Source organism: Dendropsophus ebraccatus, chromosome 9 (assembly GCF_027789765.1).
Source record: "Dendropsophus ebraccatus isolate aDenEbr1 chromosome 9, aDenEbr1.pat, whole genome shotgun sequence".
Classification (NCBI taxonomy): domain Eukaryota; kingdom Metazoa; phylum Chordata; class Amphibia; order Anura; family Hylidae; genus Dendropsophus; species Dendropsophus ebraccatus.
The window spans coordinates 30216058-30232277 of NC_091462.1; the positions used below are offsets into that span (position 1 = coordinate 30216058).

Below are 16220 nucleotides of genomic sequence, written 5' to 3' on the forward strand. Positions count from 1 at the left end.
GCGGAGGTTTGCCAGTGCTTAAAAAGAATCCCTCACCACAAGAATCTTTTTGAATAAGAGCATCTATTAGAGTCATGAACTGTACCATTACTCCACCGAGTGCCATGGACCTGGTTACATGATCTCCTGACCAGTCAGCTAGAAAAGATGCGTTGTTTAAAACTATGTAGAAGCACAACAGCACAATGCTGGTACTTATAGGTTGAAATGATTGGGTATACTGCTTTCCAGTAGGTTCTCAAGCAATTTACAAAAATATAATCAAAAGCACTGAAGAAGAAGAGAATTTATTCACCGATACAGATCCCCCCCAATTGGTAGCTCTTAGTGGTCTACTATACAATACATCACATTTGAGGAAAGGTATACAAAATCTGCACATAGTTTGGTAGCATGGAGTATGACAGTGGCCCCCCTGATGAATCAGCTATGCCTGGAGAAACACGTTGGGGGGAAATCAAAGACAGATAACGATATTAGAGAAGGTGTCATGATTACTGTTGAGGGAGCATGCTTGGTAAAGTTTAGTGGTCAATCGAACCTTGGGGCTCCTAAAATGTTTAAATACTATTTCAAATTTTTGTATATTTCATTTACAGATCCTTTCAAGGGACGAAATATACAAAAATTTGAACGAAAAGATAAAATAGATTATTGCAAGACACATTGAAGGTAAATAAGGCACCCTCCACTCCACTTAGCAGGGGGCACCTGCACAAGTCTCCCATTGAATTCAAAGGGGTTATTTGCACTACTCCAGATTTGAAAAATGCTCAAATGGAGTAATGAAAACTCATTTTAGTGCTTGCTTAACACTAGTCATCGGAAAATTACCTTTTTTTTTTTTTTATTAGAACATTTTAAAAGCGTTTTCTTTTTTTTTCCTTTTTTTCTTTTTGTACATTCCCATATCACTACCTATCAGGAAAAAAAGTTAAATATTGAAGTTTTCAGTCTGGCCACTAAGCCTTACAGTAACTTATAGTCACTATAGTAAATTTTTCCACTGATATGGAGCATTATCATCTTTCAGGGGTTTTGTCTCTGAAGCAGCACAGAAGGGATGTAGGATACACTTGATGGACTTTTCTTTTTTTGTACCATATGAACTATATAACCATATCTTCTTTCCAGACAAGAGTGGCAGCCAGCTAAGCCATACACTGACTGATTGAGGCAGGACATTGCTGTAGCCTGTGATTGGATGAGCGGGCTGTCACTCTTCTCTGAAGACAGCCCACTCAACCAATCACAGGCAGCAGAGCTGTCCCGCCTTAGTCAGTAATTGGCTGAGAGGGCTTGAGGAATAGGGACATAAAAGACTACACTGGCGGAGCCTGGACAGGTGAGCATATCATTCGTTTTTTCGTTTTCACAAAATGAATTTTTGCAAACTTCACAGGAAGTCTAGCTTCAATGGATTCACTTTGCTCATTCCTTGCCATAGCGTATCCACGGGTCTAATATATGTAAAGAAAATGGAGTTTAGTAATATATTGTCCAATGGTCAAGGCAAACAATGAAAACACAGGGATTACAAGAATGGGACAATCTTATCTAGCAAATTACCTTTTTAAACTGAGGTTGCTTGAGAGGCGGTCTACACAAGTAAGTACAGTATTGATAAACACTTCACGTGTGAGTAGCGAGTATGGTGTTTCCCATGCATGAGATTTAATGGGTTGTGTGATCATCACAGTAAGACTAACTCTGCATGTGCCTGTAAGACAACGCTACAGCAAATCACATGGAGGAGGAGGTTAGGGAAAAAAAAAACATCTATAATTTAATATAGTTCTTGTGCAGCTCGCTGCCATCTCTAGAACATTGCTTCCCAAATAGTCTGCTCATGAATATGATTAAAGCAGAAATTCACGTTAATCATCCGCGTAGGCAAAACAGGTGGTTTAAATATTTATAGCAGCAGCGTGAACTGTTCATGGGCGAAAAGAGTGTTCTTGACTGGGAAATGAAAGTTCTCCGTACACTGTGAGCGCCTCATGAAACTCATTATCCATGTTTGGTTGCATCACTGGCTAGAGTCACGCTGGCGAGAGGTACGGGGCTGTATCTACGTGATATCATGGTTAATGATCTTCGCTGAGGACTGGAGTACTTGCCATGTTTATAAAGTAGGGTTGGTTCCTTATCGATACAACTGTGGTGAATACAATAAATGCAACAGACATACTGTGTGTCGCTCCCTCGCACGATGGAAAATGTTGGTTTTGGAGGGAAGCTGTCAGATTGAAAATGTAGTCTAATCTATGGGCAGCATGAGCAGGCTGATGTAGATTTTTGTTCAAGATTTGGTATAACCAGTAATTTAAAGGGGTTATCCAGCGCTACAAAAACATGGCCACTTTTCCCCCTACTGTTGTCTCCAGTTCAGGTGCAGTTTGCAATTAAGCTTCGAAACCCCACCCAAACTGGAGACAACAGTAGGGGGAAAAGTGGCCATGTTTTTGTAGCGCTGGATAACCCCTTTAATGTGAATCTGTCAGCAGCAATTCAGTTTCAAAACTGTTGATACTGTTAGATAGCTGTTAAGTCAGGGAGACACATGGGACCTTTCATCCATCCATCTGTGCTTCCACAATGTAGAAAAATGCTTATTATTCTATAGTGCAAAAAACTTTCTCCAAGTCCTTTAGATGCTCCACCTCATCTTTTCTTCTCCCTACTGTTGGGGTTCCTCAAGGATCAGTCCTGGGCCCTCTCCACCTGACATTTTCATACCTCTTTGTGGTACAACCATAACCCCTAGACAACAAGCCCGCTGCTTTGGGGTCATGTTTGACTCTGATCTGTTCTTCACTTCTCATATTTAATCTCTTTCACATTCTTGCCACCTATATCTAAAAAATATTTCTAAAATCTGTACCTTCCTTACTGTTGAATTGTCTCAAACTCTCTTTGTCGCTTTGATTCATTCCCATCTAGACCAGTGGCGTAGCTACCATAAAGGCAGGGTAGGCAGTTGCTATGGGGCCCATGCAGGAGGGGGGCCTGGGGGAGGAGGTAAGAGCATGTGTCCTTCTGCTTAATCCCTTATGTACTGCAGTGTGTAAGTGACCTAATATTTACTTACATGCTGCAATACCAAAAAAGGGTTAACAAGCAGAAGACAGAGATCTCTGCTTCACTGCATTGATAACCTCTGACCTCGGTCCTAAGCTGCTGCAATCAAGTAGGAAAGGAAAATGTGCAGAGCTCCGTGCAAAGGTCAGGGGTTATCAGTGCACCAGCAGTAAAGCAGATATATATATGCGCAGTGCTTTGTGTTGTGCATAGGGGAGGGGGCCCCTTAAAATTTTTTGCTATGGGGCCTTGTGAATCCTAGCTACGCCCCTGATCTAAACTCTCCCCTCTTCAGTCCATTCTTAATGCAGCATCTCCCTGTCCAGCCTTTTATACAGATGCCTCCCCCCTGTGCCAGTCACTACACCGATGCCTCCCACTGTGCCAGTCACTACACCGATGCCTCCCCCTGTGCCAGTCACTACACCAATGCCTCCGCCTTTGACAGACCCCTACCCTGATGCCTCCCCCCTGTGCCAGTCACTACACTGATTCCTCCCCCTGTGCCGGTCACTACGCTGATGCCTCCCCCTGTGCCAGTCACTACACCGATGCCTCCCCCTGTGCCGGTCACTACGCTGATGCCTCCCCCTGTGCCAGTCACTACATGATGCCTCCCGCATGTGCCAGTCACTACACCGATGCCTCCCCTTGTGCCGGTCACTACACCAATGCCTCCCCCCTGTGCCAGTCACTACACCAATGCCTCCCCCCTGTGCCAGTCACTACACCAATGCCTCCCCCCTGTGCCAGTCACTACACCGATGCCTCCCCCCTGTGTTGTTTTATTTCAGATGGAGAGCCATTGGTAAAAGTCTGTTGCTATTGTTAATACCACAGGATTATTTAGGCCAGGAAACAGGGGGAGACATGCCATTCATGCTACACAGGCCTTAGGAATTTCAAGGCTTCCTATTGCTCTTTTTTCACAGCTTTACTATTACATAAGAATAAAAAGTGTAAAGAATAAAATCCAATGTGCTATAGAAACATTTCCCGAGCAGTAAGTGTAGAAAGAAGAAAATACAAACAAAAAGAAACAGTTCAATAATGGTTCAACACAAAATCTTCCATATTGTTCACAAAAAAACAATAAATAACAAAAAATGGGTCATAAAGTAACAGATAAAGATGTACTGCTTCCTGTGCTAGGCAGCATGAAAATGTAAAACAAACAAAAAAAACAGTATTCTAAAGTATTCAACACAATATCCAATAAGTACTAATAATCAGCAGCAGCAGGTGGCGATAGAGAGTCTTCCAAATGTTCAAGAGATGCTAGTCTTCATCACAACTTTAGATGTAGATGCAGATTGATCATACTGTGATATGATCAAGAGGTCATTTTACAGGGAGGTGGCTGTGTTGTGAGCTGATATATATATATATATATATATATATATATATATATATATGTATATATATATTTATTCACTGGTATCACCGAAACGCTTCCTGACTTTACATGTATGTGCACCTCGTTATAAATAAATCACCTTGCAAGTAAGCTCTGGGTGAGTGCCGGGAATCTATTTTTTTGGACCATTCAGTGTATCCTCGGGCACCACAGACACAGAGTGCCGACTACCTTGTTACTTATTCAGCTTAGCTTTTGACCTATTGTCCAGAATTGAAAATGCAAGATTTCATGATTATTTTAAAATATAGATAGTAGTTTAAAAAATAAAATATAGACAGTTTAGTTAAAACAATAGGTTATTTATTGATGACGCTGTCCCTTTAAATTGCTGTAAGTGCAGAGATGGGATAGAAGTGGTGCTGGGTAGAAAAACATCCAATAGAGCCATAGCCTTGCCACATTGTCATTCCTGCATTTGATAGGAATATCAATCCTCAAATATTAGGCCCCTTTAATAATGGTCCTATATATTCCATACTTGTGGATCCACAATTGTTGTCCACAAGTTACAAATGTAATTACCTAAGCAAATGATAGCATATCCTAATGAAAACCCCTAATACGTCATTGAAATAGATCAGCTGAGCGATCTCCAGGTTTTATTCATTTTATTCTTATCCGGTCTGCCATCTTGCTTTAAACCTGCGGCTAAAAATTGTATTGTATAAAATTCTTAATCACGACAAATGCTTCATAGTCGGAAATGCAACAATTTACTGATGTAAATACAGTCCAACAATATGGTGACCATGATAACAGCAGCGGAGGTAGCAATATACATGATAGAGACTTGACATGTAAAATAATCGGGTTACAATCCGGATGTCTGACTCTTATCTCCCGGCGCAGACATCTGATCTAATATTCCACCATTAATCCTTAAGAAAATGACATGTCATTCGGAAATAAAATAGTTCCAGTGGCCGGAAAAAAGAGCATAAATTCTGCTCTACAATCTTAATACTGACGGATAGCACCGACTAACAGCGTCTACTCTGCTCACAGGTCAGATGGAGCCGAGATGGATTTATCTTTTATGCATTTCTTATATGCACTGAGATAACTCAAGGGATTCTAGGGGAAAACTGTAAAAAAACACTGTGATACCAAACAAGCTGCGTCCTGTATCAAACTCTACTGGATCTTAAAGCGAATGTACCATCAGTACATTTGCTTTAAGTTTTGCACACGAATAGAGTGGCCCCGTCACAGGGAAGTCAGTGCTACGGTCCCTATTTTGAACTGTTGCCCGAATCCCGCGTATGGTGCTGGTATATTGCCGAGCACCGACCGGGGTGAAGCACTGGAGGCGGGCCAGTGGGAGGAAACCTCCTCCCCTCTATGATGCGGCTCCATAAGAATCAATGAAGCGGCATTATAGAGGGGCGGGGGTTTCCTCCCACTAGGGGTGGGCCATTCCTCGGTAATAGACCAGTGCTGTGGGCTTCGATTCAAATTAGGGACTGCAGCACTGGCTTCCCTGTGAGGGCGCCAGTCTATTCATGTGCAAAACTTAAAGCAAATGTACCCCCATGGGCAGCAACATATGAAAAAGTTATGTTTGAGCGAAATACCCCTTTAGTGTAGATGCACACGCACCAGATCCGCAGCAGATTTCACGCTGCGAGTTTGCAGCGAAAACCGCTGCGGATCCTGTAGTGTGAAGCTGAATGGCGGTGTGTGTGTGTGTTAAAGGGCCAGTCCCATACATGCAGTGGGTACACTGCGTGTATGGGACCCGGCCCTTTAAACCCTCCCCCCCCCACGCCACCCACCCACAACCCGCAGCTATGGCCCCTTTGACCAGGCTCGGACTTAAGTGGACAGCTGTGCTGTTTGCATAGAACAGGGATTGGGAACCTTGGACCCTCTAACAGTTTCAAAACTACAACTCCCATCATGCCTGGAACGCTCCTATACACTAGAACAGGGATGGGGAACCTTCGGCCTTTCAGCTGTTGCAAAACTACAACTCCCATCGGCCTTCGGCTGTCCAGGTCCCCATCCCTGGAGTGCCTGACCAGTTATTAACAGTGAGTGAGCATTGCCGGTCACATACACAGCACTGTGCAAAGTCGCTATAGTAATGTGAAAGGTTTGGCGCTGGGTATATTTGGTGTATGTAGGGTGGGCCCCTAGAATAAAATATTCCCTGGTGGGCCCAAGGTACCCCAGTCCGACACTGCCTTTAACCCCCTGGCCGTCCGCCCACAGCCCACAGCCCCCAGCCCAGAGCATACATTACCTGCCCGGCGCCACTGTGTGTGACGCTCCCGGCTCCTCTCGCTCCCCATCGGCCAATCAGTGATTGGGGAGCCAGGGGAGCCAGGGGCATCACACACAGCCGTGGCGCTGGGCAGGTAATGTATGCTCTGGGCCAGGGCTACGGGCCCAGAGCATACAAAGGGGCTGGGGCTGAAGGCGCGGCCAGTGGCGGGGGGGGGGGGGGAGGTTAAAGGGGCCGGGTCCCATACATACAGTGGATTTCGCTGCAAATTCGCAGCATGAAATCCGCTGTGGATCCGGTACGTGTGAAGCTACTCTTAATAATATAACATTAATATTGTACCAGGTGTTGATCTCTTTCCTTCCTATATTTGCAATCTTGGATACATTTTCAGCTCCGAAAGATTTTCTGCTCCCAAATATCAGCATTTTATCTGACCTATATACAAGACCATGGCCAAAGTGTACGGTTGTTGTCTTGGCACAGTCATATTAGCAGCCATCAGTGATTGGCATCCAACACATAACAAAATCCCGAGAGACGGCATTAAAGAAGACAGGACGTATTTATCTGGCTATTTTGGGAAATAAAATTTCCCATCTCGGCTTATCTATCCGACGCGTTTTGCAAATGTCAACTTCACCGACGGACACGTTTCTCATTTGCATGAGAACAAGTGCTAAAGTGCAAGAGTTCTCGAGATGCGCTGTCATTCCCGCGAAGCAACCCGAGAACAATATGCAACGATTATGCAAACTAGCCAAGATAATATGAACATGCATATCGCACAATAAACAGAGCCATTATAGCAACTAAGGAGGATGCCAGCCATGGAGTTGCGAAAGCAACAAAGAGCTCTTCAGTAAGGAACGAGTCCCGTTTCTATAAATGATGCGCCGACTGCGCACGCCGATGAGGACCTCCAAATGATTTAATGAACAAATTGGCTTAATATGTCACAATGTTCCTTGTTACCAGGCGAACAAGAGAGGGAAAGCAGGTAATTTTCCAGATGTATAATTGCGGTTTCTGCTTGTAATAAGCTTTATTGAGATACCTAATACTCACAAAAACCCAAGGCAGTCGCTAATGTGATAACAAATGGTCTTAGAAGGGTAAGCTGCCCCGTTCACAAGGATCTTCAATCTACTAGAATTTTAAATAAGTGGCGAATTAGGAAAGTTTAGTAAGCAGAATGGAAACTTCTAGCAAACACAATCTTATTGCTCATTTAGACTCACTTGTAAAATAAATAAATAAATAAATAAATAAACCAATAGGATTATAGAACTAAGTATTGGTTGAATTACCACAGAAGGGAGCAGAGAGCGTGCGTTTCCCTTAGCAAGCAATATTTAGTTTTCAATGAAGTGAAACGTAGGTAATAGATTATCCTGTCCGACCCAAAATGTATCTGCGCTTACTGTGTATAAAGGTTGTGTTGCTATCCTTACTTTACCCTCAGAATATTTTAACCTCTACTTTATTGCTTAAAGGGATTCTGTTTGCAGTGTTGAGACATAGAAACTGTGGAGAGTCCTAAACCATGTCAGGGAAGGGAGTATAGTCAAATTAAACATAAGAAGAAAAGGTTTAATGTCTCTGTTAAGTGTCCAGGGGGTGGGATCATTTCTCTCAGCTATGATTGACAGGTCTAGAAGTCTCTTGGTTGAATGGAGGAGTTGGCAGAATTGAGATGTGGGCTAGGAAGCTCTCAATACCGAGGCCTAAAATGAAACGATCGCCAGGGCACTTGCTGTAACAGCTGGCGGGACATTAAACAACTTTACGAGTTACATGACTGAAATAAAAGGTATTGTTACCCGTAGTAGTCACTGTAGCAACATGTGTCCACAACCTCACTATAATTCTTATTTCCATGATAATTGACTTCACCAATTACAAAGGGTCTTCACCAATTACATAATTCATACTTTGAATGGAACCTAAAAATTCCACAGTGCTAGCCAAATATCAACTATTCTTATAATATAGGAAATATAATAGGAATATTATAAAAACATATAATAACTTTTTGACCAATAAACCAAAATATTTCAACAAAATGTAAAATAAATTCCCAACTAATATCGGTAAATTTGTAAAGTCAAATTGAAGCCAGTATGTTACTTACTTAATCAGTCTTCGTGAACGCTGGAATATGTAGATTTCCACTCTATCCTCTTGGTCGGAGGTTGATATTCATCTGTTAGAAAGAAGTGAATCTGTTAATAATATATATTATAATATACATTACAGTATTTATCAGTTTCTCTTATTCTCTTGTTCATCACACATCCGAATATAGAAGGAATTACTCTAACATTCGAGAATAGCGCTATTGACTGACCCCCATTAGTCAGTCAGTTCTGTCAGCTGCTGGTGGTGGTATCACTATTGGTGGTGTTCACTATTGATCCTCTTGTGGATCCATATTATTCTGGAAAAGCTTAACCCCTTAACGACATCTGGCGTAAATTTATGTCCCCGCGCCCTGGTGCTTAGCGCAAATGGGCGTAAATTTACGCCCGATGTTTCCCCGATCGCTGTGTGTTCACACACAGCGGTCAGGGAAGATGGCCTGCTGTAATGTGTAGCAGGCCATCTCTGCTCGTCGGCACGGGGGGTGATTAACCCCTCCCGTGCCGACGATCGCTGCTATATGCTGATCTATACAGATCAGCATATAGCAGCTAAATTCAGCTTTCCGGGTCATCGGTGACCCGGTGACCCGGAAAGCAATGGCGATTGGTGCTGTCCGAGACAGCACCAATCACCATTAGTGTCCGGGGAAAAGATGGCGCCGATGCCACCCCCATGATCGCCGTGATAGGCCGGCCAGTACCGGCCGGCCCATCACGGCGATCAAACCGTTAAAAAAACTGTATCCCTGGGTTCTGCACCCCCCAGCTAGGTAGCTGAGGGGTGCAGAACAGGTGTGTATAGTGTAGGTGTACCATACTCACCAGATCTGGGCGTCCGGAGCAGCGATCTGGTCCCGCGCGTCCTCGCGTCTTCACTTCCGGGTTCGATCGGGTCCCGCCGGCAATTTCCGGCTCTTCGGGCTTTTCCGTGGCCCTTATCTTCGTCAGTCTTCGTCAGCTTCTCTGTACTGCCCCCTAGCGGCTGATCAGTGAATATCATTCACTGATCAGTTGCTTTAGGTTAAAAAAAAAGTTGTTGTTTTTTTTTCCAAATTTTTTTTTTTAACTTTTTATTCGCCCTAATGCCGCTGAGTGCTGATCAGCATCGCACGTAAGTGCGCCGCTGATCAGCAACTCCTCCTTTTTGGCGTAGGGACGTTTTTCCCCCCTATATCCTACCGCCACTGTCTGCTGATAAGTACCGCACACAAGTGCGGCATTTATCAGCAGCTTCTTTCTTGGCGTAGATATATTTTTTTCTTACTGTCAAAAAACCGTAAAAAACACTACACTACACCACATTACATGAAATAAAGTTTTACACTACACCACTACACATTTACATACCCCACATACTAGTCCCGGTATAAAGATGGCCCCCAGGGTGTTTTCGGTGTCGGACGCATACGTTATTATTGCCTCCGACACTGAAACAGCCAGTGAGGATGAATGGGGGATCCTTCTTTTCTCCATTCATCCTCATCCTCCTCATCATCCAGTGACGTGTCTGGGGGTAGTGTAGCGTACGCTGCCCCCCAGACACGTCTTTTCCGCCAGTACCGTCCCAATAAGAGATCACGGTATGGCGTGAAATTCTCCAAACTCTGTGAGGGTACCTAAGGGTACAATTACAGATTTAGGGTACGTGCACACTGCGGAATGGCGAAGGATAACCCTTTGTGCATTTCGCAGCTGGCACCCACCGGCAGACTGATTCTGGCGCGCGTCTCCACCCATGTCATAGACTCCATTCTATGCACGGGCGGATTCCGTTGTCCGTCCAAAGAATGAACACGTTCATTCTTTGGACAGAGGGCGGAATCCGCCCGTGCATATAATGGAGTGTGACATGAGCGGAGACGTGCGCCTCCACCAGTCCGCCGGCGGGTGGCATCTGCGGAATGCACAAAGGGTTATCCTTCGCCATTCCGCAGTGTGCACGTACCCTTAGAGTGTATGATGGAAGGGACACCCAAATCCAGCCCCCAGATGCCCCCAGATTCCCCCCCCCATCCTCGGAGTTAGTGGGAAGATCATTCGGGAACTGATCTTCCCACTGCTGGATAGAGGTTACCACCTGGACGGGGATAACTTTTATACCAGCACCCCCTCTTCCGGTCCGTCGCTGCCAGAGCTACTGTAGCTTGCGGCACGATCCGAAAATATCAGAAGCAGTAATAGAGCCCTAATATTTAGCAGCCATGGAGCGGACCCAGCGCTTCTGGATATGAAGGACCCCGTATCGCACCAGGGCAACATTTTCCAGGTGACGTCCCCCACACTGGAAAACAGGAGACCCCAGAAGAAGTGCAGAGTGTGGCGTAACAGGGAGATCAGGAAGGACACCATTTTCCAGTGTGACACCTGTCCTGATCCCCCCTGTCCTCTGCATACTGGATCGCTTCAAGACGTACCACACGTCATTGGGGTTCTACATTATCTAAATTCTGTCCCTTATTCCTATTTCAGGGGTCACGTTGATCCGGGGATTATTCTGATTGCCATTATGGAGTCGGGAAGGAATTTTTCCCAGTGATGAGGCTATTGTCGTCTGCCTTATGAGGGTTTTTTGCCTTCCTCTGGATCAACACAGGTTGAATTTGATGGACACCTGTCATTTTCAACCTTATAAACTAATAATTGGCCTAATACCCCCAAATAAATTAGAATTGTCCCTTTTCCCCAGCTAAATAGGTATGGCCGCCATTCCCATTAGAGGATGCCATGATGCAATTACAAAGCGTCTGTGCATCCAGGACAGTAGAAACCCCCCACAAATGCCCACATTCTGGAAACTACACCCCATAAGGAATCTAACGAGGGGGGCAGCGGGTATATGGCCCCCTGGTGACGGCCACATTTGGGCCGTGAAATTGAAATTTTTTTTATTTTTTATTTTCACGGGACACATGTGCCCATCACCAGTCCATATGCTCACTGTACCCCTTGTTAGATTCCTTATGGGGTGTAGTTTCTAGAATGGGGTAACTTGTGGTGGGTTTCTACTGTCCTGGCAGCACAGGAGCTTTGTAATTGCGACATGGCCTCCATCCTCCATTCCAGCCTCTAAATGGCGCTCTGTCCCTTTGGTCGCTTTCCCTGTGCCCATACAGCACATTATGTCCACATGTGGGGTATTTTCGTACTCAGGGGAAATTATCCTACACGTTTTGCATTCATTTTCTCTTTTAACCCCTTGTGCAAATGGAAAAAATCAATTCTAGACCAACATTTAGTGTAAAAAATGTTTAATTTTTACACTAAATCATTGATCTTGTCTTGATTTTTTCATTTTCACAAGGGGTTAAAAGATAAAAAAAACACAAAATGTGTAGAGCGATTTCCCCTGAGTACGAAAATACCCCACATGTGGACATAAAGCACCATGCGGGTGCAGGGTAAGCCTCCAAAGGGAAGGAGAGGCATTTGGTTTTTGGAGGCTGGATTTGGCTGGAATGGATTTCGAGGGGCAATGTTGCATTTAAAAGGCCCCTGTGTTGCCAAGACAGTTGAAACCCCCCACAAGTGACCCCATTATGGAAACTACACCCCTCAGGGAATGTAACAAGGGATGTAGTGAGCATATGGACCCCACTGGTGACGGGTACAAATGTGGAACAATGTGGCGTGAAAAGGAAATATTACATTTTTTACACTATAATGTTGGTCTAGCCTTGAATTTTTCATTTTCACAAGAGGTTAAAAGAGCCATTTACAGAGCACTCATGCTGCCAAAACACTGGAAACCCCCCACAAGTGACCCCATTCTGAAAACTACACCCCTCAAGGAATCTAACAAGGGGTGCAGTGAGGATATGTACCCCTGGATGTGAAAAAATGAAAATTTTCACTTTTACGTCACATTTTTCTACATTTGTGCCCGTCACCAGTGGGGTGCATATGCTCACTGCACCCCTTATTAGATTCATTGAGGGGTGTAGTTTCCAGAATGGGGTCACTTGTGGGGGGTTTCCAGTGTTTTGGCAGCACAATCGCTTTGTAAATGCGACATGGCCCTTGATATCCATTCCAGTGAAATCCAGCTTCCAAAAGCCAATTGGCGCTCCTTCCCTTTGAAGGCTCGTCCTGCGCCCGCTTGGCACTTTATGTCCACATGTGGGGTATTTCCGTACTCGGGAGAAACTGCGCTACACGTTTTGTGTTTTTTTTTTCCTTTCATCCCTTTGTGAAAATGAAAAATTGAAGGCTAGAACAACGTTTTAGTGTAAAAATTTTTTTTTACTTTTTTCATGCCATATTGTTAGGAAAATCTGTGAAGCACCTGTGGGGTCCAGATGCTCACCGCACCCCTTGTTATATTCCTTGAGGGGTCTAATTTTCAAAATGGTGTCCCTTTAGGGGTGTTTTTTAGGTTTTGGCACCCCAGAGCCTCTGCCAACCTGAAGTGGTACAGTCAGAAATGACCAAATATAACGGAGCCATTGAAATTCACTAGGCGCTCCTTTATGTCTGAGGCTTGTGGTTGCGTCAAATAGCGCAATAGGGCCACATATAGGGTATTTCTATAAACTGCAGAAACGGGGCAATCAATATTGGGGTGAATTTCTCTGGTAATAAGTTTATAAATATGAAAAATATTGGATTACAATAAAATCTCTGCACAGAAAATTAAAATTTTCAAATTTCTTACGCACTTAGCTTTTATTTCTGTGACTCTCCTAAAGGGTTAAAAAACTTTCTGGATGTGCTTTTGCAGAGTTTGGGGGGTGCAGTTTCTGAAATGGGGTGCTTTGTGGGGATTTCTAACATACAGGCCCCTCAAATACACTTCAAACCTGAACAGGTCCCTAAAAATATCTGATTTTGAAATTTTACAGAAAATTTGGAAATTTGCTGCTTATGTTTTACGCTTTCTATTGTCTAAAAAAATGAAATATAGTTTAATAAATGCCGCCAACATAAAGTAGACATGTTGCTAATGCTATTTAATATATAATTTATGTGGCATAACCATTTTCTGTATAAGCAAAAAAGTTTCAAATTTGGAAAAATGCATTTTTTCACAATTTTTCACGTTATTTGGGTTTTTTTTCATAAAGATTTGTTATAAGTATAGACTCCAATTTACCAGAAATGTAAAGTACAATATGTCACGAGAAAACAATCTCAGAATCAGCCGGATAGGTAAAAGCATCCCGAAGTTATTAATGAATAAAGTGACACTGGTCATATTCATAAAATTTGTCTCTGTCATTAAGGCCATTTCAGGCTCTGTCCTTAAGGGGTTAAAATGATATTGTCACCCCCTTTTCCATGTATGCAGTTCTCAGCACCATTCTGAAGCACATTCTGAACATTTCATGTCTACCTGTATAAGCCATGACTTTGTTCTCTCTCCGGTCAAAGATAAATTTTATTATTGGCAGATAATCATCCGCTCCAAGTGCGCTGACAAGCAGAGAGAGGTGACTAGATATGGGCGGGAGCTGCCCAGATGACTGCCCACCTCTGCCTGCCACGTGCCTAGGCAATAAAAATTATTTTTCTCCCGTATAAAGCTGCTGCTGCTGCTGCAGCCACAGATGGTACGTTATACAGTGATGCAGGGAACCATATCAGCTCAGTTGGGCTGATTGCTTCCCTTTAAGGGGTTGTCCACAATTAGAAAAACATGGCTGTTTGTTATTTTAATTTGTGTCTGGTATCACAGCTCAGATCTATTGAAGCTAAGATGTAATAACACAAACAACCTGATGACAAGGGTAGTGCTGTTTTTCAAAGAAAGCAGCCATGTTTTTCTAATCCTGTTAGTGTTTCTATCCTCTTTTTCCCGGTTTCCTCTAATATATTCTGCCTAGTTTAGAAAAAACATTTTCCACATCAATTGTTTGGAAATTCTAAGTTAATAAATGGGGATATTGATTTTTTGGCCTGAGGGAAGAGCAGTATTAAAGAAGATCTCTCTCCCTGGAGGAGCCGTCCTGTCCTGCATTACACATCCAGCCCTTTGATCTCGCGCTCACTATAGCAGCAGGCTACAGACTAGCTGGGAAGTAGGAAAACATATCCTGCAGCCGCAGCAAGCTGATGGTTCCCCTTTAACCAGCAGGATACCCTGCGATGGGTATATTGCCAAGAGACCCTTCTAACATGCAGTGATTGACAATCCCTTTAGGCCTTTTCTATACACACTTCCTTTTTCCTGTGTTTTAAAATACATGTAAAAAGAGCCATGTTTTTCAAACGATTTGCATGGTGTGTTTTAATTAGCACAAAGTTACGCAAGCATTTTATATTGAGTCTTTCAAGTTTTATAGAATTGTCTGTGGAGAAAAAAACGTCCATATTAGAGCATGCTGCAAAATGCTTGGCTAACGTTGTAAGTCAAGACTGTTTAAAGGGGTACTCCTCTCAGTGGTAGTTAGGCCATATCCACAATATGCATAGGATAGGGGGAGCTCAATGCTGAAAGACCCCCTCCCCCCATCTCAAAAAAAGGAATAAAAAAATTCCAGAGTATGATGCACCACAACAGCTCAGCCATTCATTCTGTATGGAGCCTCCGAAGCAGTTTTTGTAAAGGTGCGTTCCTAGCTACATTCAACAGGGATTAAGTGTTCCCCTTTATCAATTACCCTGGAGACCCCAGCAGTCGGAACAGCCACAATCTCTTGTGGGGTTATGTCCCATCCTGTGTATGATGTGAATAGGTCATAACCTAAATAGGAATACCCCTATAATGGTTGTGTATGTCCTTCTGGTGGAGATCAATGTTGCATACTTTTTCTCATGGAGCGTTGCATGGCTTCATAGGCCATTTCAGCAGCCTTTTTGATGAGCCAAATATTTAGAAGTAGGTTGGAGTTACTGACTGGTAGGTAAGTTGCTGTTACTAACTGGCAGGTAGGTTGGAGTTACTGACTGGTAGGTAGGTTGCAGTTACTGACTGGCAGGTAGTTTGGAGTTACTGACTGGTAGGTAGTTTAGAGTTACTGACTGGCAGGTAGGTTGGAATTACTGGTTGGTAGGTAGGTTGGAATTACTGGTTGGTAGGTAGGTTGCAGTTACTGACTGGTAAGTAGGTTGCAGTTACTGACTGGGCTAGAGTTGCATTTCACATTTTGACTACAAAAATATTCTAGTGCTCACCCAAGGGTATTTTTAATAGCTAATAATATACAGTACTTCCTATTAGAATGCCGTGATGTCTGTAAACAGCCTGAAATTTATCAAGGATCCTTAAAGGGGTAGAAAATCATGGCTGCTTTTTTCTAAAATAGCACACACCTGTCCTCAGGTTATGTGTAATATTGCACCTTGGCTCTATTACCTTCAATGGAAGTGGCCTGCAATACTGTACTTGAACTGAGGACAGGTGTGGCGCTGT

At 43.6% G+C, this 16220-nt stretch overlaps 1 protein-coding gene across 1 annotated transcript in view; it reads right to left on the reverse strand.

The window, feature by feature from the left end:
- Window positions 1–16220, reverse strand: part of B3GALT1 (beta-1,3-galactosyltransferase 1) — a 272303-nt gene that overhangs the window by 66716 nt on the left and 189367 nt on the right. The window contains exon 3 of the mRNA XM_069985126.1: window positions 8863–8934. The gene's annotated coding sequence lies outside the window, so the exon portion shown is untranslated. The remainder of the gene's footprint in view (window positions 1–8862; window positions 8935–16220) is intronic.